This window comes from Pseudophryne corroboree, chromosome 1 (genome assembly GCF_028390025.1).
Source record: "Pseudophryne corroboree isolate aPseCor3 chromosome 1, aPseCor3.hap2, whole genome shotgun sequence".
In the NCBI taxonomy this organism is placed as follows: Eukaryota; Metazoa; Chordata; class Amphibia; order Anura; family Myobatrachidae; genus Pseudophryne; species Pseudophryne corroboree.
The window spans coordinates 618,819,985-618,845,235 of NC_086444.1; the positions used below are offsets into that span (position 1 = coordinate 618,819,985).

General features: G+C 47.2%; 1 protein-coding gene across 2 annotated transcripts in view; it reads right to left on the minus strand.

Annotated features, from left to right (window-relative positions):
- Positions 1-25,251, minus strand: part of GNA15 (G protein subunit alpha 15) — a 190,058-nt gene that overhangs the window by 154,801 nt on the left and 10,006 nt on the right. The window lies entirely within an intron of this gene.

Genomic DNA, 25,251 nt, shown 5'->3' on the forward strand with positions numbered 1-25,251 from the left:
ACCACGGACGCGAGCCTCCGAGGTTGGGGAGCAGTCACACAGGGAAGAAATTTCCAAGGCCTTTGGGTCAAGTCAAGAGACTTGTCTTCACATCAACATCCTGGAACTGAGGGCCATATACAACGCCCTACGTCAAGCGGAGACCTTACTTCGCGACCGACCAGTGCTGATTCAGTCGGACAACGTCACCGCAGTAGTTCATGTAAACCGCCAAGGTGGCACAAGGAGCAGAGTGGCGATGGCGGAAGCCACCAGAATTCTTCGCTGGGCGGAGAATCATGTAAGTGCACTGTCAGCAGTGTTCATTCCGGGAGTGGACAACTGGGAAGCAGACTTCCTCAGCAGACACGACCTGCATCCAGGAGAGTGGGGACTTCATCAGGAAGTCTTCGCACAGATTGCAAGTCGGTGGGGATTGCCCCAAATAGACATGATGGCGTCCCGTCTCAACAAAAAGCTACAAAGGTATTGCGCCAGGTCAAGAGATCCTCAGGCGGTAGCTGTGAACGCCCTAGTGACACCGTGGGTGTTCTAGTCGGTCTATGTATTTCCTTCTCTTCCTCTCATACCCAAGGTGTTGAGAATAATAAGAAAAAGAGGAGTGAGAACAATACTCATTGTTCCGGATTGGCCACGAAGGACCTGGTATCCGGATCTACAGGAAATGCTCACAGAAGATCCGTGGCCTCTTCCTCTAAGACAGGACCTGTTACAACAGGGTCCCTGTCTGTTCCAAGACTTACCACGGCTGCGTTTGACGGCATGGCGGTTGAACGCCGGATCCTAGCGGAAAAAGGTATTCCGGATGAGGTCATTCCTACGCTAATAAAGGCTAGGAAGGACGTGACATCTAAACATTATCACCGAATATGGCGAAAATATGTTTCTTGGTGCGAGGCCAGGAATGCTCCTACGGAAGAATTCCATCTAGGCCGTTTTCTTCACTTCCTACAGACTGGAGTGAATTTGGGCCTAAAGTTAGGCTCCATTAAAGTTCAGATTTCGGCCTTATCCATTTTCTTTCAAAAGGAATTGGCCTCTCTGCCTGAAGTACAGACTTTTGTGAAGGGAGTACTGCATATTCAGCCTCCTTTTGTGCCTCCGGTGGCGCCTTGGGACCTTAACGTGGTGTTAAGTTTTCTTAAGTCACATTGGTTTGAACCACTTAAAACAGTGGAGTTGAAATATCTCACTTGGAAGGTGGTCATGTTGTTAGCCTTGGCTTCGGCTAGGCGAGTTTCGGAATTGGCGGCTTTATCACATAAAAGCCCCTATCTGGTTTTCCATATGGATAGAGCGGACCCGTCCTCAATTCCTACCTAAGGTGGTCTCATCCTTTCATATGAACCAACCTATTGTCGTGCCTGTGGCTACACGGGACTTGGAGGATTCCGAGTCCCTTGATGTGGTCAGGGCTTTGAAGATTTACGTGGCCAGAATGGCTAGGATCAGAAAAACAGAAGCACTGTTTGTCCTGTATGCAGCCAACAAGGTTGGCGGCCCTGCTTCAAAGTAGAGATGAGCGGATTCGGTTTTACTCGGTTTTACTCGGTTCTCAAAACGGCATCTTATTGGCTATCCAAAACACGTGACATCCGTGAGCCAATAAGATGCCGTTTTGAGAACCGAGTAAAACCGAGTAAAACCGAATCCGCTCATCTCTACTTCAAAGCAGACTATTGCTCGCTGGATCTGTAACACGATTCAGCAGGCGCATTCTACGTTACCAAAATCGGTTAAGGCCCATTCCACTAGGAAGGTGGGCTCATCTTGGGCGGCTGCCCGAGGGGTCTCGGCACTACAGCTGTGCCGAGCTGCTACTTGGTCGTTGTCAAACACCTTTGCAAAGTTCTATAAGTTTGATACCCTGGCTGAGGAGGACCTCCTGTTTGCTCAATCGGTGCTGCAGAGTCATCCGCACTCTCCCGCCCGTTTGGGAGCTTTGATATAATCCCCATGGTCCTTACGGAGTCCCAGCATCCTCTGGGACGTTAGAGAAAATAAGATTTTAAACCTACCGGTAAATCTTTTTCTCGTAGTCCGTAGAGGATGCTGGGCGCCCGTCCCAAGTGCGGACTATTTCTGCAAGACTTTTATATAGTTATTGCTTTCATAAGGGTTATGTTATAGTTTCGTCGGTTTTGGACCCATGATCTGTGGTTGTTCATACTGTTAACTAGATTGTATATCACAGGTTATACGGTGTGATTGGTGTGGCTGGTATGAATCTTGCCCTTAGATTAGCTAAAATCCTTTCCTCGTACTGTCCGTCTCCTCTGGGCACAGTTTCTCTGTCTGGAGGAGGTGCATAGAGGGAGGAGCCAGTGCACACCCAGATTCAAAGTCTTTCTTAAAGTGCCCATGTCTCCTGCGGAGCCCGTCTATCCCCATGGTCCTTACGGAGTCCCAGCATCCTCTACGGACTACGAGAAAAAGATTTACCGGTAGGTTTAAAATCTTATTTTTTGTGCATACGGAAACGTATTGCTCACACCGTGTATATTAGCATGAATATTGTGAAAATTATTTATTTATTAACAGTTACTTACACAGTGCATACATATTCTGCAGCGTCTTACAGAGAGCATTTAGTTATTCACACCAGTACCCGCCTTATGCGCGAATACAATCTATATTTCCTATCGCATGTGCACACACACATATAGGGTTCATTTTTTTAAAAGCCGATTAAAGTATTTTTTTTTTGTATGTTTATAACGCCATTTCCTATAACAGTGTTCAGGAGACAGCTGTACTGTACAGAAGATAAAAGTGAGCCTTCCTGCCTAAGTGGTGATACGGAAGATAAAGAGTGCATGAACCAGGATGGGAAATTGTGAAATTTCTCTCCGGCAGTGCTGACTCAGTTGCATGGAATTGTATCTGGGATTTGTAATAAATTGTCTCTTGCATAAATTGTGTGTAACTAAGGGCAATGTATAGTTTATTAGCTGTAGTAACATCATGTGCAGAGGCTTTTTACAAGTAGTCAGTGATTGCACAACAATGATTCACTGGCACAGTAAAAATGCAGCAAAGAATGGCCAAAGATTACCAAAGACGGTACAAGCCTAACAATCAAAACTCTTGTGAAACTGCTTAGTGACTCTTTGATACCCGATCATAGGGTCAGAACTAGCAGTCGTGCAGACACATACCTCTCAACTGTCCCGAATTTCGCGGGACAGTCCCGTTTTTTTGGGACTGTCCCACCCGTGGGCCGCAGTGTCCCGCGGTGGGGGGTGGGACAGTTGTGGGGTGTGCTTAGCAGAGCAGCGGTGAATAGACGATGTGCGCATGCGCACAGCGTCTATTCAGTGCGGACAGGAGGAGAGGGGGCATGCCAGCAGCTCACAGAGCACTGGGCATGCCCCATTAGTGACGATAATGGGGCGTGGCTCGCGATCGCAGGCCCTCGGCAAAGTCACGCCCCTTTCCCACAGGTCACGCCCCCTTTTTTGGGCGGGATCACACAGATGTTCCTCCTTCCCATAGACAAAAGTTTGGAGATATGCAGACGGGGCCCGCTGCAATTAAGGGGCCTGCAGCAGGATCAGCAGTATTATGAGCAGGCCAGCTAGGTACTGATAATGAGTCAGATTGTTTCATTATAGTACACCAGCAGCCATCGCACTGTGGGCAGTAACAAAGAGGGAGGACGAGGCTGTACAGATGAGGAAAAGAAGAGGAGGGAGCCTCAACTTGTCAAGATTCATGTGGGATTTTTCCTGTGTGGTCATGCTCACGTGAAACAACCTATGTTCAACGTACAATAGCTGGCTTATTATTACATACAGGGTAATGCAGTATACAGGCGGAAAATTATAGCATGGATCAAAGCCTAGTCACAACTATGGTATAAGCAGTGGTTGAAGTGGAAATTTTGAAGTGGGGGTATGGAAAAGTGATGGTAGTCATAATGCTCCGGAAAAGGGGGCATGGCCACTGAAAAGGGGCGTGTCTAAGGGTAGTGTCCACACCATATACCCCTTATACACATTATGCACCACAGTAGTAGGACCCCTTATACTATCTAGTACTGGTGCCCCTTACACATTACACCACACTGAATGAGCCAAAATTCCCCTGGAATGAGCCAAAATTCACATTACGCCACACAGAATGAGCCAAAATTCACATTATGCAAAATGGTATGATCCACAATTCACATTATGCAACACGGTATGATCCACAATACACATTATGCCACACGGTATGATCCAAAATTCACAGTATGCAACACGGTATGATCCACAATACACATTATGCAACACGGTGTGATCCACAATACACATTATGCAACATGGTATGTTCCACAATTCATATTATGCGACACAGTGTGATCCACAATTCACATTATGCAACACGGTATGTTCCACAATTCACATTATGCAACACGGTATGATCCAAAATTCCCATTATGCAACACGGTGTGATCCACAATACACATTATGCAACACAGTATGATCCAAAATTCACATTATGCAATACAGTATGATCCACAATTCACATTATGCAACACGGTATGATCCAAAATTCACAGTATGCAACACGGTATGATCCACAATACACATTATGCAACACGGTGTGATCCACAATACACATTATGCAACATGGTATGTTCCACAATTCATATTATGCGACACAGTGTGATCCACAATTCACATTATGCAACACGGTATGTTCCACAATTCACATTATGCAACACGGTATGATCCAAAATTCCCATTATGCAACACGGTGTGATCCACAATACACATTATGCAACACAGTATGATCCAAAATTCACATTATGCAATACAGTATGATCCACAATTCACATTATGCAACACGGTATGATCCACAATTAAGGGACAGGGAGAGTGACAGCAGGGGCAGTGACAGCAGGGACAGTGATAGAGAGAGTGACAACAGGGACAGGGAGAGTGACAGGGTGAAGGACAGCAGTGACTGAGGGACATGGGGAACAGGACCTGTGGTCGGCGGCGGTGCAGAGGCTGTAGTCGGCGGCGGTGAGGAGGAGAAGGCCCTTGCCAGTGGTGGCGGTGAGGAGGACATGGGCAGCAGCAGTGAAGAGAATGCCCTGGGTAGCGTCCACAATTTGAAATCTGCTGCGGACCGGCAGCCAATCGGGACTGGATCCTGACTGGCTGCCGGTTCCAGCGCAGAATTTGAAAGATGGTGGCGGTGATTTTCAGTGCTATACCGGCCCATTTTGAGCACTGGACGCAGTCACATACACTCCACAGGCACTGCCTGCTCACTGCATGATAGGAAGTCAAACAGGACAGGGCACAGAGGAGACACCCACAGGCTTGCAGGGACAGTGCCCACTGACGCACAGCCCACACACAACTCTACATAGCGCCCGGTGGCCACACAAACCGCACTCTGACACAATTACACAGTACGATACACACCGTGTTGCTCACCCGCCATCTTGTGGCCCGGGCCACCCTGCCGCTGCATGGAGTCTGCAGCCTGAACCGTCTCCGCCTGACGCCCGGATGTGTGTCGGGGTTGGGTGTCCTGCTGTCCGGCCCAACCCCTGCAACACTGAGGCTCCGGCGGCTGCTGCCAGGGGCAAACACAGGATTTGTGAGGAGGGGTTTCTACGCACACGTGTTTGTGTATGTGTTACCACCCACATGTGTACATTTTTACAATGCCTTCTATAAAACACTATAGGTGTAAAGCAATATGAAACACACACACAGACTGCCCCACCCCCTTACACACACACACAAGCACACAGTCAGACTGTAGATTACACACACCGACAGCCCCCCTCACACACACACTCAGACTGTAGACAGACTACACACACATACTCATACTCTCCCCACCCCCACACACACTCCAACTGCAGAACACACTCTGACACTGACTGCACTACCGGGTCACTCACACAGCAGCGCACGCCGCACAGCTCCTCATCCGTGGCACACACACTGACCAGCGCGCCTCCCCTTCCTGCTGAGAGTGCATTCACAATGTGAAAAGTGCCGGTATGCATAGCGGCCCACTGCGACCACTGGGTATAAGTCCAAATACAGTAGTTTACAGATGATGCATTGTAATACCACAGTCTGAAGACACTGGCTAAGACACAAATGAAAGAAATAATGTTCAGGAGATTATTTAGAAGACAGGATACTTGATAACTGTGGTTAAAGAACACTGAATGAATAATTGGTAATAGTGGTTGAAGAGCACTGAAGAATGAATACTTGACAATTGTAACTGAAAAACACTGAAGAATGAATACTTGATAACTGTGGCTGAAGAACACTGAAGAATGAATACTTGCTAACTGTGGCTGAAGAACACTGAAGAATGAATACTTGATAACTGTGGCTGTCGTACACTGAAGAATGAATACTTGATAACTGTGGCTGAAGAACACTGAAGAATGAATACTTGATAACTGTGGCTGAAGAACACTGAAGAATGAATACTTGATAACTGTGGCTGAAGAACACTGAAGAATGAATACTTGATAACTGTGGCTGGCGTACACTGAAGAATGAATACTTGATTAACAATGTCCGGATAAAACTGCCAAGTGAAGGTAGTTAAGTAAACAGGTAACAAATCCAGGTAGTTATAGGCAAAAATGACAATGATGCAGTTCCGAATAGAAAGTTAATTGCAGGATGCAGTAAGTGATTACTGGTAGCAAAGTGAAGTCCAGAGAAACAGATATAGAGGTATATTCAACTGAAGTCGAAAACTGCCGTCTGTCGAAAAGACGGCAGTTTTCGACTTTTTTTTAGGTGGGAAGCGGTTCCAACCTATTCAATATTTTCGACAAGTTGAAAAATTTGACTTGTCGAAAAGCACGTGGACCGGCGGAATAGCTGCCGATCCACGTGCTTGTTTTGTCCCCCTTTTTGACCATCCCAGTCCGACATCAACAGATGTCGGACTGAGATGCAGACCCAGAGGAGGAGAGGGGGGGGGAGCCACAGGGAGATGGGGGACAGCCGCCGGCAGCCAGAGGACATCAGCGCTACAGTAGCGCGGCAGAAGGATGTCACACAGCCGCGCCGTTCACGGCTGCGTCCACCCGGCTCCAGCAAGCTTGCTGGAGCCGGGTGGACACTGCCATGAGGTCGGGCGGCTGTGTGACATCCTTCTGCAGCGCTACTGTAGCGCTGATCTCCTCTGGCTGCCAGCGGCTGTCCCCCGCTGGTCTCCCCGCGGCTCCCCCCCCACCCCCTCCACTGGGTTTCTCATCTCAATTCGACTTGAAAAAGTCGAATTGAGATGGGATAGAATAGGGGTTGTCGAATGCATGTCGGAATGGATCCGACGCCAATTGAATATACCCCATAGGGGGAAATGTAATAGGGTGTGTGAATCAAAATGTGAGAGATTTTGGTCAAATTCTCCAGTTTTTTTTAAAGTGGCAGTCATTTACATGGCAAAACCAGGCTGATTTTGCCATGTAAATGATTGCCACTTTTTAAAAAAACCCTGGAGAATTTTTACCAAAATCTCTCACATTCTGATTCTCAGACCCTATTACATTTCCCCCATAGACTTGTGCGAAGGCAATGAACAAAGGGGGTAATTCAGACCTGATCGTTAGCTAGCGTTTTTTGCAGCACTGCAATCAGATCAGAACTGCCCATGCGTATGCACCACAATGCGCGTCACACAGGTACAAAGCGGATAATTGCTGTGCGATGGGTTTTACGAAGAATCCATTCGCACAGCCGATCGCAAGGAAATTGACAGGAAGAAGGCATTTGTGGGTGGCAATTGACCGTTTTCTGGGAATGTTTTGAAAAATGCAGGCATGTCCAAGCATTTGCAGGGCATGCGCACAGCGTCTATTCACCACTGCTCTGCTAAGCAGGACAGCGAGTGCAGGAGCCTCCCGACTGCCCCCCCCCCCCCTCCCACCACAGCGGGACAGTCCCAAAAAAACAGGACTGCCCCTCAAAAATTTCATTTGCAACAAAGACAGTTGATATAGGGGGTAATTCTGAGTTGATCGCAGCAGGATTTTTGTTAGCAGTTGGGCAAAACCACGTGCACTGCATGGGAGGCAGATATAACATGTGCAGAGAGAGTTAGATTTGGGTGGGTTATTTTGTTTCTGTGCAGAGTAAATACTGGCTGCTTTATTTTTACACTGCAATTTAGATTTCAGATTGAACACACCACACCCAAATCTAACTGTCTCTGCACATGTTTTATCTGGCCCCCCCCCCCCCCCCCCCTGCAGTGCACATGGTTTTGCCCAACTGCTAACAAAATTCCTGCTGCGATCAACTCAGAATTAGCCCCATAGGCCGTGCCCCATAGTACAAGACACAGCACTGATGGCAGCCCCTAAACTAACTAAATCTATACACTTTTGGTTCCGCATTTTGACCTCTGGTGACCTGCCTTCAGTTGCCTTGGCTTCCCTTGACTATATCTATCTCTGGCACTTATGATCATGGCACAGAGGTTCCCAAACATTTTTGAATCACAGCGCCCTAGAGCATCAGATTTTTTTTCACGGCACCCCTAGGCCAAAAGTTTCTTGAGAAATGTAGAAAGAAATATTAAATTAGGTAAATTGTGTTTATATATCATCCTTAGGGTCAGGTATGTGGTGAGGAACAGGATTTGCTTGGGTGGGCGCATGTGGATATGCTGCTGCTCCTCCATCAGTCCTCTCACCCCACCCACCCCCTCCATGGCCACTCCCAGAATGCCCCAGCCTGACTCCACCAGCATTTTGGGAAAGTGGGAGTGTTAGGAAGACAGGATCCCCAGCATCAGCAGCCAGTGCTGTGCTGTTACTAATAAATAAAATTTGGTGGCAGCCCCCCGCACCCACCAAATGTAAGTAGGAACCACCACTATCCCCATCCACCACAAAACACAGTTTGAACTCCTCACCCTCACATATAAAGCCCTCGGTTTCTTTGCTCCCTCCTACATGTATGACAACACTCTCTCCCACCCCGTCTGTTCCTCCACTGACCATACACTTGTGAGATATTAGGTGCTATCCTTCAATTTCGACCACATCTGTGAGAGAAATCGAAGGATTGTATGCACATTTTAGTACCTTGAGACGCAATGCGCGGGCACGCCGGTTGAATATCGTGTCTCAAGATATTATGTGCTGCACTTAATATTTGTCGCATCGCAGTGCGATCGCATGTGGTTTTAAACCCACATGAGATATATCGCACTGCGATGTGCGTTGGGCACCCGCCAGGAGCGGCCTCTGCGGTGACGTGCCCATAACGTGATTACCATGCGTTCTGTCGCATGATCGCATGGTAATCACTTTGGCAGGTGCGATGCTCCGTGATGTCGCGTCGCGGGGCATCGCACAAGTGTATGGGCAGCATTAGATTTATTCTGTACTACCCTACTGCTCTGGATCTTACTTACTTTCATTTATTTGTTTACAGTTTCTTATGTAGCACGGCATATTCTGTTGCGCTTTACAATTGGAAACAACAGTGATAAGACAAACTTGGTAATAACAGACAGATATAACAGAGGTAGGGCCCTGCTCGCAAGCTCACAATTTATAGGCAAATAGGAGTGACACACAAGGTTAGGTACAGTGGCGGAACTAGCGAGCGGTGGGCCCAGGTGCGACAAAATGCTTTGCCCCCCCCCCCCCCCACACACACATCCCATCCAAGTCCACCCCCTCACCCCTGGAGAGGATCTGGTGAGGGGGACCTGCTCAGGGTCAGAGAAATGGATACCTAGCAACAGTGCCGTAACTAGACATTTTAGCACTGTGTGTAAGAAACGGCATCGGAGCCCCACCCCTGCATGCAAAACAGGGGCAGTGCGCGCCGTAGGCGCGCGCAAAAATACATAGTGGCGTGGCTTCGTGGGGAAGGGGTGTGGCCACAAAATAATACCAATTCATAAAACGGTGCACAGTAGTCTCCATTCTTCAAATTATGCCGCACAGTAGCACCACTACACCAGGTAGAGACCCTTTTACACCTTACAGCGGACAGATTCCTCTTTTTACACATTAGGCAGACAGCATCCCCTTTTTACACATTACGGCAGACAGCGTCCCCCTTTTTACACATTACGGCAGACAGCGTCCCCCTTTTTACACATTACGGCAGACAGCGTGCACTTTTTACACATAAGTACATAACGGCAGACAGCGTCCCCTTTTTACACATAACGGCAGACAGCGTGCCCTTGTTACACATAGCGGCAGACAGCGTACACTTTTTACACATAACGGCAGACAGCGTACACTTTTTACACATAACGGCAGACAGCGTACACTTTTTACACATTACGGCAGGCAGTCCCCCATTTTTACACATAGCGGCAGGCAGTCCCCCATTTTTACACATAGCGGCAGGCAGTCACCCATTTTTACACATAGCGGCAGGCAGTCCCCAATTTTTACACATAGCGGCAGGCAGCGTGCCCTTGTTACACATAGCGGCAGACAGCATACACTTTTTACACATAGCGGCAGGCAGTCCCCCATTTTTACACATAGCGGCAGGCAGTCCCCCATTTTTACACATAGCGGCAGGCAGTCCCCCATTTTTACACATAGCGGCAGGCAGTCCCCCATTTTTACACATAGCGGCAGGCAGTCCCCCATTTTTACACATAGCGGCAGGCAGTCCCCCATTTTTACACATAGCGTCAGGCAGCGTGCCCTTGTTACACATAGCGGCAGACAGCATACACTTTTTACACATAACGGCAGACAGCGTACACTTTTTACACATAACGGCAGACAGCGTACACTTTTTACACATAGCGGCAGGCAGTCCCCCATTTTTACACATAGCGGCAGGCAGTCCCCCATTTTTACACATAGCGGCAGGCAGTGGCGGATTTAGGGGGGGGGCACCAAGGCACGTGCCCCCCCTGTCATTTTTAGTTGATTTTTGTATTTTTTTTTTATTTTTTTTTGTGCGCACGCCGCGGCGCACCCACCCGACATGAGGCTGCTGCTGCTGGTCCTGAAGGATGTTACAGTGGCGTAACTCCTGCCCCTGCAGCCCTCGCGGTGGCTTGGGGGCGAGGGGCTGCGGGGGCGCCACTGATTTAGTGCAGACTGACATGCGGACGAGCGTCCGCATGTCAGTCTGCGGTCTCGTTTCCTCCGCTGCTGTTAGGAGGGACACGGAGGGCACAGCGCACGCCTCCCTGTGGGGCAGATGTATTAACCTGGAGACGGCATAAGGACGTGATAAACCAGTGATATGTGCAAGGTGATAAAGGCACCAGCCAATCAGATCCAATATGTAAATTAACAGTTAGGATCTGATTGGCTGGTGCGTTATCACCTTGCACATATCACTGGTTTATCACTTCCTTATGCCTTCTCCAGGTTAATACATCTGCCCCTGTGTCCCTCCTGGGTCTCCGGCGGCCGCGGGTCTCATAAAGGAAGTGCCGTTCGTGAGCACTTCCTTTATTAGAGTGACCCGCGGCCGCCGGAGACCCAGGAGGGACACAGGGAGGCGTGCGCTGTGCCCTCCGTGTCCCTCCTAACAGCAGGGGAGCGGGGGGAGTGGCGGCGGAGGAAGGGGGGGGGGACGCACTGAGGGGGCATATCTGGCACTGGGGGGGAATATCTGGCACTGGGGGCATATTTGGCAGGGAGGGCGGGGGGAGAATATCTGGCACTGAGGGGGCATATCTGGCACTGGGGGGGAATATCTGGCACTGGGGGCATATTTGGCAGGGAGGGCGGGGGGAGAATATCTGGCACTGGGGACATATATGGCACTGGGGGGAATATCTGGCACTGGGGGCATATATGGCACTGGGGGGGGGAATATCTGGCACTGGGGGCATATGTGGCACTGGGGGGGGAATATCTGGCACTGGGGGGGGAATATCTGGCACTGGGGCATATGTGGCACTGGGGGCATATATAGCACTGGGGGGGGATATCTGGCACTGGGGGCATATGTGGCACTGTCGGGGAATATCTGGCACTGGGGGCATATGTGGCACTGGGGGGGTATATGTGTACCTGGCACATGGGGGGGGCTATATTTGGCACTGGGGGCATGTGAGTACCTGGCACCGTGGGGGAATATCTGGCACTGGGGACATATGTGGCACTGGGAGCACAGCCCTAGCAACAAGGACTACCTCCTAGCAACGAGCATGACACCCAGTGCATGAAACCCCTGGCAACGAGCATGACACCCAGTGCATGAAACCCCTGGCAACGAGCATGACACCCAGTGCATGAAACCCCTGGCAACGAGCATGACACCCAGTGCATGAAACCCCTGGCAACGAGCATGACACCCTGAGCATGAAAACCCCTGGCACCGTGCATGGAACCAAGAGCATGAAACCCCTGGCAACGAGCATGACACCCAGTGCATGAAACCCCTGACAACGAGCAGGTATTTGAAAAGTAATTAGAAGCCTTACTGTAGGACTTAATGTGTAATGGGCATTATGGTGTGTGGCATAATGTATCACGGACATTGCGGTGTGTGTCATAATGTGTCACAGGCATTACGGTGTATGGTATACTATATCGCTGGCATTGTGATATGTGGTATAATGTCTCAGGGTCATTGCAGTGTGTGGCATAATGTATCACGGACATTGCGGTGTGTGTCATAATGTGTCAGGCATTACGGTGTGTGGTATACTATATCACGGGCATTGTGGTATGTGGTATAATGTCTCAGGGTCATTGCAGTGTGGCATAATATATAACGGGCATTGCGGTGTGTGGCATAGGGTATAACGGGCATTGCGGTATGTGTCACAGGCATTACGGTGTATGGTATACTATATCACGGGCATTGTGGTATAATGTCTCAAGGTCATTGCAGTGTGTGGCATAATGTGTCACAGGCATTGTATGTGCTATAATGTATCGGGCATTGCAGTGTGTGGTATAATGTATCACGGACATTGCAGTGTGTGTCATAATGTGTCACAGACATTGTATGTGCTATAATGTATCAGGGGCAGTGCAGTGTGTAGCATAATGTATAACGGGCATTACAATTCCTGTCATAATGTGTCACAGGCATTATAGTGTGTGGCATAATGTGTCGGGGGCATTACGGTGTGTGGCATAATGTGTCGGGTGCATTACGGTGTGTGCATACTGTGTCATGTGCATTATTGTGTGTGGCATAATGTCTAAGGGCCATTGCAGTATGTGGCATAATGTATACTGGGCATTACTATAAGGAGGAAAAATGACAAATAATGTAAGGGGCATGAATCAGGATTATTTTTCTTTCCTGTGGTGGCCAACGTCTGGGCGTGCAGGTTGCAAAACTGGGGTATAAGGTAGTCTTTTCCTGCAATGCCACGCCCATTCCAACGAAGCCACGCCCATTCCAACGAAACCACGCCCCTTATGGTGCCCCCCCCCCCTGTAATTTTTTTCTGGATCCGCCCCTGGCGGCAGGCAGTCCCCCATTTTTACACATAGCGGCAGGCAGTCCCCCATTTTTACACATAGCGGCAGGCAGTCCCCCATTTTTACACATAGCGGCAGGCAGTCCCCCATTTTTACACATAGCGGCAGACAGTCCCCCATTTTTACACATAGCGGCAGACAGTCCCCCATTTTTACACATAGCGGCAGGCAGTCCCCCATTTTTACACATAGCGGCAGGCAGTCCCAACAAAGAAAGAAAGAGACAGAAAGAAAGAAAGAGAAAGAAAGAGACAAAGAAAGAAAGAAAGAAAGAAAGAAAGAAAGAAAGAAAGAAAGAAAGAAAGAAAGAAAGAAAGAAAGAAAGAAAGAAAGAAAGAAAGAAAGAAAGAAAGAAAGAAAGAAAGAAAGAAAGAAAGAAAGAAAGAAAGAAAGAAAGAAAGAAGAATTATACTTACCCTCTCCGCTGGCTCAGGCTCCTCGGTGCAGCGTCAGATGATTCCCGGGCTGGAGAGAAGGAGGACGGAGGTGAAGGAGGGAGCCGCAGCAGCGCTTTGTTACTGGTGGAGGCGCTGCTGCTGCTGCCCCTCTGCTTCACTATAGGCTGTTCTCGGAAGACAGCCTATAGTGAAGCAGAGGGGCAGCAGCAGCAGTGCCTCCACCAGTAACAAAGCGCTGCTGCGGCTCCCTCCTTCACCTCCCTCCTCCTCCTTCCCCCGTCCGTGCCGCTGCTCCTCTCCTCTCCGGGCGGCTGTGCGCTGCGGGCAGCGGTTGCCCGCAGCGCACAGCGGCATGTAATGAGTCAGTTTGACTCATTACATGCTTGGGTACCTGGACAGAGGCGGGCCCCAGTGCAACGCACTGCTTGCACTGCCGGTAGTTCCGCCTCTGGTTAGGTACTATCTATAGCATAGTGGTCCGACCAGATTGCAAAGACAGTCCTGAAGGTAATGTGGGCAGTTCAGGAATTTGATAGGCTTGTCTGAAGAGGTGAGTTTTTAGGGAACGCTTGAAAGTTTGGAGGCTAGAGGAGAGTCTTATTGTGCGTAGAAGGGGCATTCTGTAGGGTGGGTGCTGCCCGAAGAAAGTTCTATAATTGTGAATGGGAGCGAGTGATCCGTGCAGATGAGAGACGCAGATCTTGTGCAGAGCAGAGAGGTCGAGTTGGGAGATATTTTGAGATAAGCGAAGAGATACAGTATATGTTGGTGTAGTTTGGTTAATAGCTTAATATGTGAGTAGAAGTAATTTATATTGAATTCAACAGAAAAAGGGTAACCAATGGAAGGACTGACAGAGAAAATCAGCAGACATTGAATGTCTTGCTAGGGATATTAGCCTCACAGCTGCTTAAAGAAGTGATTTAACTTAGTAACTTACACTATCAAACTTTCAGCCAGTCTCCACACCTTCAGACAAGTTCTCAAACTCATTACTTCTTAGAAGCTTATCAGTTGTAACTCTCCACTCACTATCCACCTACCCTTTCTTCCAGTTCACACTCCTGGTTACTCCCTCCCTCACTGACTGAAAGTCCCCACATGCAGGGCTCTCTTCCCTTGTACTTTCCTCCTAGCACTATCCCTGTCATCTGTGCTCCTCTGTTTTGCTGCTTCCATTCTTCCCTCCTTTTTCTGTCTGTTGGTACACTTAGTGGCTACAGGCATATTAAGTGATGTTTTCTCCCTACTTGTGCGACCCATCATTGATCATTGATTGCTACTCAAGCCTTAGTATGCCTCTCAATCAGACCCCTCTACACCTATTGTTTAGTTTATTTGTATGTCTGCAGACACCTCCTGGCACCCTACAAATAAAAGTTAATAATAACAATTAACAGGGATGGATTAAGGTTTGTGGAACCCTAGGCAGGGCCAGCAACAGAAATCTTGGGGCCCGGTACAATATCATCTATGGGGCCCTCTCAGATTATATACTGTATACTGTACACACACACACACATATATTATAGCGCAACAGAATTTGCTGCGCTTTATAAGAATCTGTTAATAAATTTCTATTTATTTATTTATACACATATATAAATATGTATATCTCCCCCCCCCCCCACACACACACACACACACACACACACACACACACACACACACCACAGCCTGCATCTCCCTCTCTACTTTCTCCCACACACCCCACAGTCGATCTCTCCCCAATGACCCTATGCTGCATTCCCTGCTCACCCACCCCATCCCAAAGCCCTGTATCCCCTCACCAATCCACTCTTACTCTAGGGAGAGACTCACCTGCACTGCACTCCCCAGTATACAGACCCAAACACTGCACAGCAGGAACCATGCGGCCCTCATACCCAACAAGAAGAGGCTGGCACAGGGCACAGTGGAGCTTCTGCCATGTCAAATAACTGCCTGCAACAGAGCTGGACCCGGAAGAGCGGGCACACATTCATGCCGGACAGTCATTGTGTGTGAGAGGCTCCTGTCACTCTAAGGCTGCACCAACACCTCCTACAGCTCGCTGCCTTATTTGGACAAGATGCTGCTGGGCACTAAGTGGTTTATCCTTGGGGCCTGGTACAGGTGTCTCCTTTGACACTCCTGTCGCAGGCCCTGACCCTAGCGTAACTCATTTGAGAGGGTCCCTACCAATAAAATTGTCAATATGATATGCTGGTGATGTTATTAAAAAGGGGTATGGTTGTCTAAGTCAACCTGGAAAAGGTGGACACCAAAAGGTTGACATGACAAAAATGTCGACCCGGAAAAGGGTGACACAGGAAAAGGTCTATATGAGATTTTTTTAATTTTTTGATGTAGTTTACTCCATAAAGTGACCATGAACCCCAATTAGTGCACCGTGTCCCCTTGCATGGCTCGCGAAGGCAAGGTTACTATTCATTGGTTACCCAATCGTAATTCACGTGGATCGTAAAGTATGAAAAAAGTAAAAAAATGAAGAAAAAAATTGTGGAAGTCATATCGACCTTTTCCTGCTTTGAGCATTCACATGTCGTCTATTAGTGGTCGACCTATTGACAGTCGATCTTATCCATGTTGACCTATCATCCAGATAGCATTAAAAAGAATCATGTGTAAATACTCCAAGCACCACAAATATGTTAACACACTACAGTTCCCATTATGCCACATATTGTACCCCAGATTACCAGAGCAGGATTAAGGCAGGGGCGAGGGGGGCGGCCATCCCGAGGCCCCCACACTAGAGATGAGCGGGTTCGGTTTCTTTGAATCCGAACCCGCACGAACTTCACTTTTTTTTTCACGGGTCCGAGCGACTCGGATCTTCCCGCCTTGCTCGGTTAACCCGAGCGCGCCCGAACGTCATCATGACGCTGTCGGATTCTCGCGAGACTCGGATTCTATATAAGGAGCCGCGCGTCGCCGCCATTTTCACACGTGCATTGAGATTGATAGGGAGAGGACGTGGCTGGCGTCCTCTCCATTAGAATAGATTAGAAGAGAGAGAGAGAGAGAGAGATTGTGCAGACAGAGTTTACCACAGTGACCAGTGCAGTTGTTGTTAAGTTAACTTTTATTTAATATATCCGTTCTCTGCTATATCCGTTCTCTGCCTGAAAAAAACGATACACAGCAGTCACACAGTGTGACTCAGTCTGTGTGCACTCAGCTCAGCCCAGTGTGCTGCACATCAATGTATAAAAGCTTATAATAATTGTGGGGGAGACTGGGGAGCACTGCAGGTTGTTATAGCAGGAGCCAGGAGTACATAATATTATATTAATTTAAAATTAAACAGTGCACACTTTTGCTGCAGGAGTGCCACTGCCAGTGTGACTAGTGGTGACCAGTGCCTGACCACCAGTATAGTAGTATATTGTTGTATACTATCTCTTTATCAACCAGTCTATATTAGCAGCAGACACAGTACAGTGCGGTAGTTCACGGCTGTGGCTACCTCTGTGTCGGCAGTCGGCACTCGGCAGGCAGTCCGTCCATCCATAATTGTATAATTATATACCACCTAACCGTGGTATTTTTTTTTCTTTCTTTATACCGTCGTCATAGTCATACTAGTTGTTACGAGTATACTACTATCTCTTTATCAACCAGTGTACAGTGCGGTAGTTCACGGCTGTGGCTACCTCTGTGTCGGCAGTCGGCAGGCAGTCCGTCCATCCATAATTGTATTATTATAATATATACCACCTAACCGTGGTTTTTTTTTCATTCTTTATACCGTCATAGTGTCATACTAGTTGTTACGAGTATACTACTATCTCTTTATCAACCAGTGTACAGTGCGGTAGTTCACGGCTGTGGCTACCTCTGTGTCGGCAGTCGGCAGGCAGTCCGTCCATCCATAATTGTATTATAATATATACCACCTAACCGTGGTTTTTTTTTCATTCTTTATACCGTCATAGTGTCATACTAGTTGTTACGAGTATACTACTATCTCTTTATCAACCAGTGTACAGTGCGGTAGTTCACGGCTGTGGCTACCTCTGTGTCGGCAGTCGGCAGGCAGTCCGTCCATCCATAATTGTATTATAATATATACCACCTAACCGTGGTTTTTTTTTCATTCTTTATACCGTCATAGTCAGTCATACTAGTTGTTACGAGTATACTACTATCTCTTTATCAACCAGTGTACAGTGCGGTAGTTCACGGCTGTGGCTACCTCTGTGTCGGAACTCGGCAGGCAGTCCGTCCATCCATAATTGTATTACAATATATACCACCTAACCGTGGTTTTTTTTTCATTCTTTATACCGTCATAGTCAGTCATACTAGTTGTTACGAGTATACTACTATCTCTTTATCAACCAGTGTACAGTGCGGTAGTTCACGGCTGTGGCTACCTCTGTGTCGGCACTCGGCAGGCAGTCCGTCCATCCATAATTGTATTACAATATATACCACCTAACCGTGGTTTTTTTATACCACCTAACCGTGGCAGTCCGTCCATAATTGTATACTAGTATCCAATCCATCCATCTCCATTGTTTACCTGAGGTGCCTTTTAGTTCTGCCTATAAAATATGGAGAACAAAAAAGTTGAGGTTCCAAAATTAGGGAAAGATCAAGATCCACTTCCACCTCGTGCTGAAGCTGCTGCCACTAGTCATGGCCGAGACGATGAAATGCCAGCAACGTCGTCTGCCAAGGCCGATGCCCAATGTCATAGTACAGAGCATGTCAAATCCAAAACACCAAATATCAGTAAAAAGCCTCTTTTTTTCTTTGCGTCATGTGCTGTTTGGGGAGGGTTTTTTGGAAGGGACATCCTGCGTGACACTGCAGTGCCTCTCCTAGATGGGCCCGGTGTTTGTGTCGGCCACTAGGGTCGCTAATCTTACTCACACAGCTACCTCATTGCGCCTCTTTTTTTCTTTGCGTCATGTGCTGTTTGGGGAGGGTTTTTTGGAAGGGACATCCTGCGTGACACTGCAGTGCCACTCCTAGATGGGCCCGGTGTTTGTGTCGGCCACTAGGGTCGCTTATCTTACTCACACAGCGACCTCGGTGCAAATTTTAGGACTAAAAATAATATTGTGAGGTGTGAGGTATTCAGAATAGACTGAAAATGAGTGTAAATTATGGTTTTTGAGGTTAATAATACTTTGGGATCAAAATGACCCCCAAATTCTATGATTTAAGCTGTTTTTTAGTGTTTTTGGAAAAAAACACCCGAATCCAAAACACACCCGAATCCGACAAAAATAATTCGGTGAGGTTTTGCCAAAACGCGTTCGAACCCAAAACACGGCCGCGGAACCGAACCCAAAACCAAAACACAAAACCCGAAAAATTTCAGGCGCTCACCCTACGTTTTCACTGAAAAGCTATTACTGAACAGCTGAGCCGCCGAAGGAAGACTCCTACAAAACGGTTTTAAAGGAGTTTTCCTTCGGTGGCTCAGCGGTTCAATAATAGCGGCTGCCGAGGAGCTCCTGCACAGTCAGTCTCGTAGGACAGGGAAATACCACGAGACAGTGACTGCAAGCTGCTGGACAGCCTGCACTCCCTACTGAAATGTAAGTGAAGGTGTGTTGCGCGTGTATATGTGTGTATCATGTACTGTATGTGTATATGTGTGTGTGTGCGTGCGTGCGTGCGTGGGGCCGGGAGGAGGGGGGGGCGAAACTTTGCCAGAAATCATAGGTTAGGGCCCCCACAATTTACATTGCCCTGGGCCCCCACCACCTTTAATCCGGCCCTGCAGATCACGTATTCCACAGTGCCCCCCTGCTGGTGATGTAGCTATGTGTGGGAGGCCCTGGGTGACCTCCCCCTGCCCTGCTGTTAATCCAGCACAGATAATTCATGGGATCTTTTCCTGGAATTCACACTATTTCAGTGCCTCCGCTGCTCAGTTCTGTGACACTGCTCTCAGGTTTGGGACAGCCATCAGTAGCGGATCTTGCCACGGGCAAGCAGGACTTTTGCCCGGGGCGCCGCCTTCCGGAGGGCGCCGGCGCCATCCGGAGGGCGCTGCACCATGGCAAGATTCGCTGCTGCTGTGCCCCCCGCTGTCCGCTGTGAAGGGAAACTAGACGCTACGCGTCTAGTTTCCCTTAGTGGGCTGCCCGCTGTGAAGGGAAACTAGACGCTACACGTATAGTTTCCCTTCGTGGAGAGGACCTTTTCTGTAATGATGTGCGGTGCGCGTTGACGTCATCGCGCAACGCACAGCAAAGGTCCTCTCCACGAAGGGAACTAGACGCGTAGCGTATAGTTTTCCTTCGTGGAGAGGACCTTTGCTGTGCGGTGCGCGATGACGTCATCGCGCACCACACATCTTTCAGCGGCGCTATTACTGTACAGGGGGCGTAACTGACCATGCCCCCTGTATGAATCCACACCCCCTATGGCCGCCCGGGGCGCAAAAAGCGCCTGGACCGGCCCTGACAGCCATTTCCTTATTCCTGGCTACTTATGGTCATATGCCGACATAAACGTGATGAGGACAATTTTTAAGGGGATTTCAAATCACAGGTAAATTCCACTTAGTAGTTTATACATGCACTTTAAATAGGGGCCACCAAAGCCATCCTTATCTAGGTAGAGGTTGTTTTTTATTGCACTTTAACAGGGAAGAAAGCTGTTTTGTGTATTTACTATCAAAATCCCTGGGCAACAAAAATAAACTTCCCATCCTAGATCATATAATAGCCAATTTAATTGATATAGCCTTGACCTTGCCTAGTGGTGATGCAGATGGGCAGGCTGGGACATTTAGTGCACTAACCGGTATTCTACTGGACAATTCAATTTACTTAGAGCATATAGGCAGTGAAAATGAGTTGCTTGACCTTAAAAATAGAACCCAGAATCTATCATCTGTGTATTAGACCTAGATTCATATAGTAAGAGGGGCCAGGGCCAAGTGACAGAATGGCCTGATGCTGGGAGATCAGGGGACTCCAGAATTTCTGAATCCCTGAGTATTATTGCAACTATTGAGAGTTTCCAGAATTCAATAAAGGAGGGAATTTTATTGAGAAATTTGTTTAGCAACATCTGAGATTTGTGCTCTCGTCAGCATAACTGGTTACCAAGCCTGCATATGTACAGACCGGGAGACTTAGAGGGGTATTTACCAAGCATGTAGAGCACAGGTTCTCAAACTCGGTCCTCACACATGTTTTGCAGGTAACCCAGCAGGTGCACAGGTGTATTAATTACAGCAGTGCATGTATGCGGGTACGCTCGGGTACGGAGTACCCTTAAGAATTTGGCAGCGGGTACGCAGTACCACTTGCCACACACTTTGCCATTACGTACAATTATAATGTGCCACAAAGCAACAAGACCATGGTGCTTGGTAGCTACTCCCACTGTGTCAGGGTTACTGGGAGTGCGACAGTGGCTGTATTTTCCTGTTATAATGGAGGCATTACTATATATTGTTATTAAATTGGGGGCAATACTATATATTTCTATTATTCTGGAGGTATCACTATATATTTCTAATATACTGAAGGCATTACTATATATTTTTAGCCTTGCCTCCAGATTTTTAAAAAAAGGGGCTGTGTCGTGTGGCCACACTGCTAGTGTCATGTAGCCACTCCCACTAGCAGCAAGTGGCCACCCCCCTCACAACACATGACCACACCCATTTTTCGGCACTCAGTACCACTAAGAAAATATTTCTACTTGCACCACTGATTAATTACTCACTGACACATTGTAAAAGGTCCACAGGTGGAGCTAATTATTTCACTTGCGATTCTGTGAGGAGACCTGCAAAACATGGACCGTGTGGGGTCCTGAGGACCGAGTTTGAGAACCTATGATGTAGAGAGTTAAAGTGGATAGAAATAAAGCATTAACCAATCAGCTCCTAACTGTCATTTTTCAAAAATATGGGGTCTATGTACTAAGACTTGGGCCAAAATTTACTAATATTCGTGTTTTAGCCGTTTTTAAGGGTGTTTGAACTCGAATGGTATCGGGTGCATTTTACTGCAACTTTTTGAATCCTGATACGGTCAGTTACTACGTAAGCTGCCGAGTTTTCCACATTCGTTTTTTCCGATGTCGATGTGATTCGTAATGTCAGGCAGTGTTTCACGGGAGTGATGAGTAAAACACTGCCTGACAAAACACAAGGAATCCCGGCCGGATCTGTGAGATCCGTGCAGGGCTTCATTGTGCACCTTTTTTTTTTAAATTAAAGTGTTAAAAATCAAGAAAAAAATTGCGTGGGGTCCCCCCTCCTAAGCACAAACAGCCTCGGGCTCTTTGAGCCGGTCCTGGTTGCAAAAATATGGGGGGGAAATTGACAGGGGTTCCCCATATTTTAACAACCAGCACCGGGCTCTGCGCCTGGTCCTGGTGCCAAAAATACAGGGGACAAAAGGCGTAGGGGTCCCCCGTATTTTTGGAACCAGCACCGGGCTCCACTAGTCAGAGAGATAATGCCACAGCCAGGGGACACTTTTATATAGGTCCCTGCGGCCCTGGCATTAAATCACTAACTAGTCACCCCTGGCCGGGGTTCCCTGGAGGAGTGGGAACCCCTTAAATCAAGGGGTCCCCCCCCTCCAGCCACCCAAGGGCCAGGGGTGAAGCCAGAGGCTGTCCCCCCCATCCAAGGGCTGCGGATGGGGGGGCTGATAGCCTGGTGAAAAAAATAGAATATTGTTTTTTGTGGCAGTACTACAAGTCCCAGCAAGCCTCCCCCGCAAGCTGGTACTTGGAGAACCACAAGTACCAGCATGCGGTGGAAAAACGGGCCCGCTGGTACCTGTAGTACTACTACAAAAAAAATACCCAAATAAAAACAGAACTCACACACCTTGAAAGTACAACTTTATTACATACATGCACACCTACATTCACACATACTTACCTATGGTCACACGTGGCTCGGTCCACTTCTCCAAGTAGAATCCATGGGTTACCTGAAATTAAAATTTATCTCACAAAAATCCAGTGTAGATCGGTCCTCTTCTGAGCTTGTAATCCACGTACTTGGCAAAAAAACAAACCGGAAATCTGTGCATGGTTATCCAAACTCGACTGGAAAAAGCAGGTCTATTTTTTTGCTGCTTTTTTTAACGATTCGCAAAAAAATACACCCGCACTTGAGCACTCAGAGACTAACACCCAAATACGAATGAATAGTGAATACCCGTGTTGTAGGAAATAACAGCCGCGTTTGACCGATGGTCTATTCATTCGTATTTCTGAACTTTGTCATTCAAACCATTATGAATAGTCCAAACACTGCCGAGATTTGTGCTTAGTGAATTCCCGTGTTGGGACTTAGAAAAAAAAGCACAAATCGGACAAACTCGATTTTTTTGTACATTTTGGCCTTGGAGAGAGATAACATAAACGGAGATAAAGCACCAGCTAATCAGATCTTAGCTGCCATGTTACAGGCTGTGTTTGAAAAGGGATAGTTAGGATAATTAACTAAACTGCACCATCATACATCTCCTCACTCATCTCAAAATATCTCCCTACCAGACCTCTCCACTCTGCACAAGATCTGTATCTCTCATCCACATGTATTACCTGTTCCCACTCAAAATTACAGGACTTTACCCGGGCTTCACCCACTCTGTGGAATGCACTCCCACGCACAATAAGACTCCAAACCTTTAAACGTTCTCTGAAAACTCATCTCTTCAGACAAGCCTACCAAATTTCAGACCCACACACATAACCTTCACAGCTTCCCTATCAAGTTACATCCCCTCTGTACAGTCCACATAAACTCACATTTTGTCTTCCAACATTGCTGGGTGATCATATCATATACAACCCATTAAGAACCTAGCAACCTGGGGAACCATTATGTGACAGGTAGCATCTATCCTTGTGTATCAATGCCTATTTCCCTATAGATTGTAAGTTTGCGAGCAGGGCCTTCCTACCTCTGTCTGTCTGTCTGTCTTTGCCCAGTTTTGTTCTATAATTGTTGTTCTAATTGTAAAGCGCAACGGAATATGCTGCGCTATATAAGAAACTGCTAATAAATAAAATAAATTAGGAGCCGGTTGGTCGATACTTTATCTCCGTCCACTTTATCTCTCTCCAAGGGGAGAACGTAATAGGGTATGAGAATCAGGAAGAGGTAGATTTTGTGAGAGTTCTCTTGGTTTGTTTGTTTTTGTAGCAATTTACACAACAAAACGAGGTTGATTTTGCCATGTAAATGATTGCCACTTTAAAAAATCAGGAAAACGCTCACAAAATCTCTCATTTCCTGATTCCAATACCCTATTACATTCCCGAGACTTAGTAAATAGACTGCCTGTAACATAACAGTTAGAAGCTGACTTGTTAGTGACTTTTAGCTCTTCACTTTATCTCTCTCCATGCTTTCATAAATACTCCTCTAAAAGTTAGCCTAGAGGAACCTGAGCAAGAGATAGGTGCATGACAAAAAGGAAACAACCACCTTTGTAAAAAGAACAGTTTTAGGTTTGAGTTCAGGACCCTAAAGACAGTACAAAGACTGGAAAATTTTAAGTCTAAATTTTCCCTATGGCTGACTGATTTCATATAACATATAAGCTTATCAGATATTCCTTCTGTTCAAACCTGTATATCTGGTGCTGATGAGATATATAATATTCAGTGGAGTCCAGAGTCATATTTCCCCTTTTTACAGAATAGATAATATAAAGCTGGCCACATATCTAAAAGAGAGGCAATCATTTTGCCGGCTGTTGGCATCCCAGCTGTCAGGATACTAATCCCGGGATCCCGACAGCTGGCATATCATACTGAATCCATCTAAACAGATGAAAACGCTCAGACAAGTTGGTTGTATCCATTTGATTTAACCAACTTGTCTGAATGTCCATCTTTAGTTGGTTTCTGGCATTTGAGTGTAAATGGTCCATTGTCATTTGCTCTCATACATTTGTAGATTTTAGTTACAATCAGCCAACTAGATGTGTGGTTGGAAAGATAATCTTTTAGCCGTGTGGCTGTCTTTAGAGAGTAAGGGGAGAAGTTGCCCATGGCAACCAATCAGCATTGACGTAACATTCATAATTTGCATATTATAAAAGTATACAGAGCAGCTGATTGGTTGCCATGGCCAACTTCTCCACTTTTATCACTGCTTAGTACATGTCCCCCTATGTTAGCTGTACAGCATAGATGCCATCTGATCATCAGTCCCAGGTTTGTCCCTGCACATATCCTTGTTCTTCAGTACAACTGTGCAATACAATTCCTCATTTCCTGTACTAGCAGCAGTTCATCTCATGAGCCCGTTGCTTCTTTAGAAGTTGATATTTATTGAAAGAAGTAAAATATTCAAATGATATTCAGGGTCTATGACATGGGACTGCAGTACTCCAAGCTCCACCGAGTTTAGTGATAAGTGCTTATATGCACCAATTCAGTAGCAGATCACCCTGGAAACTATTG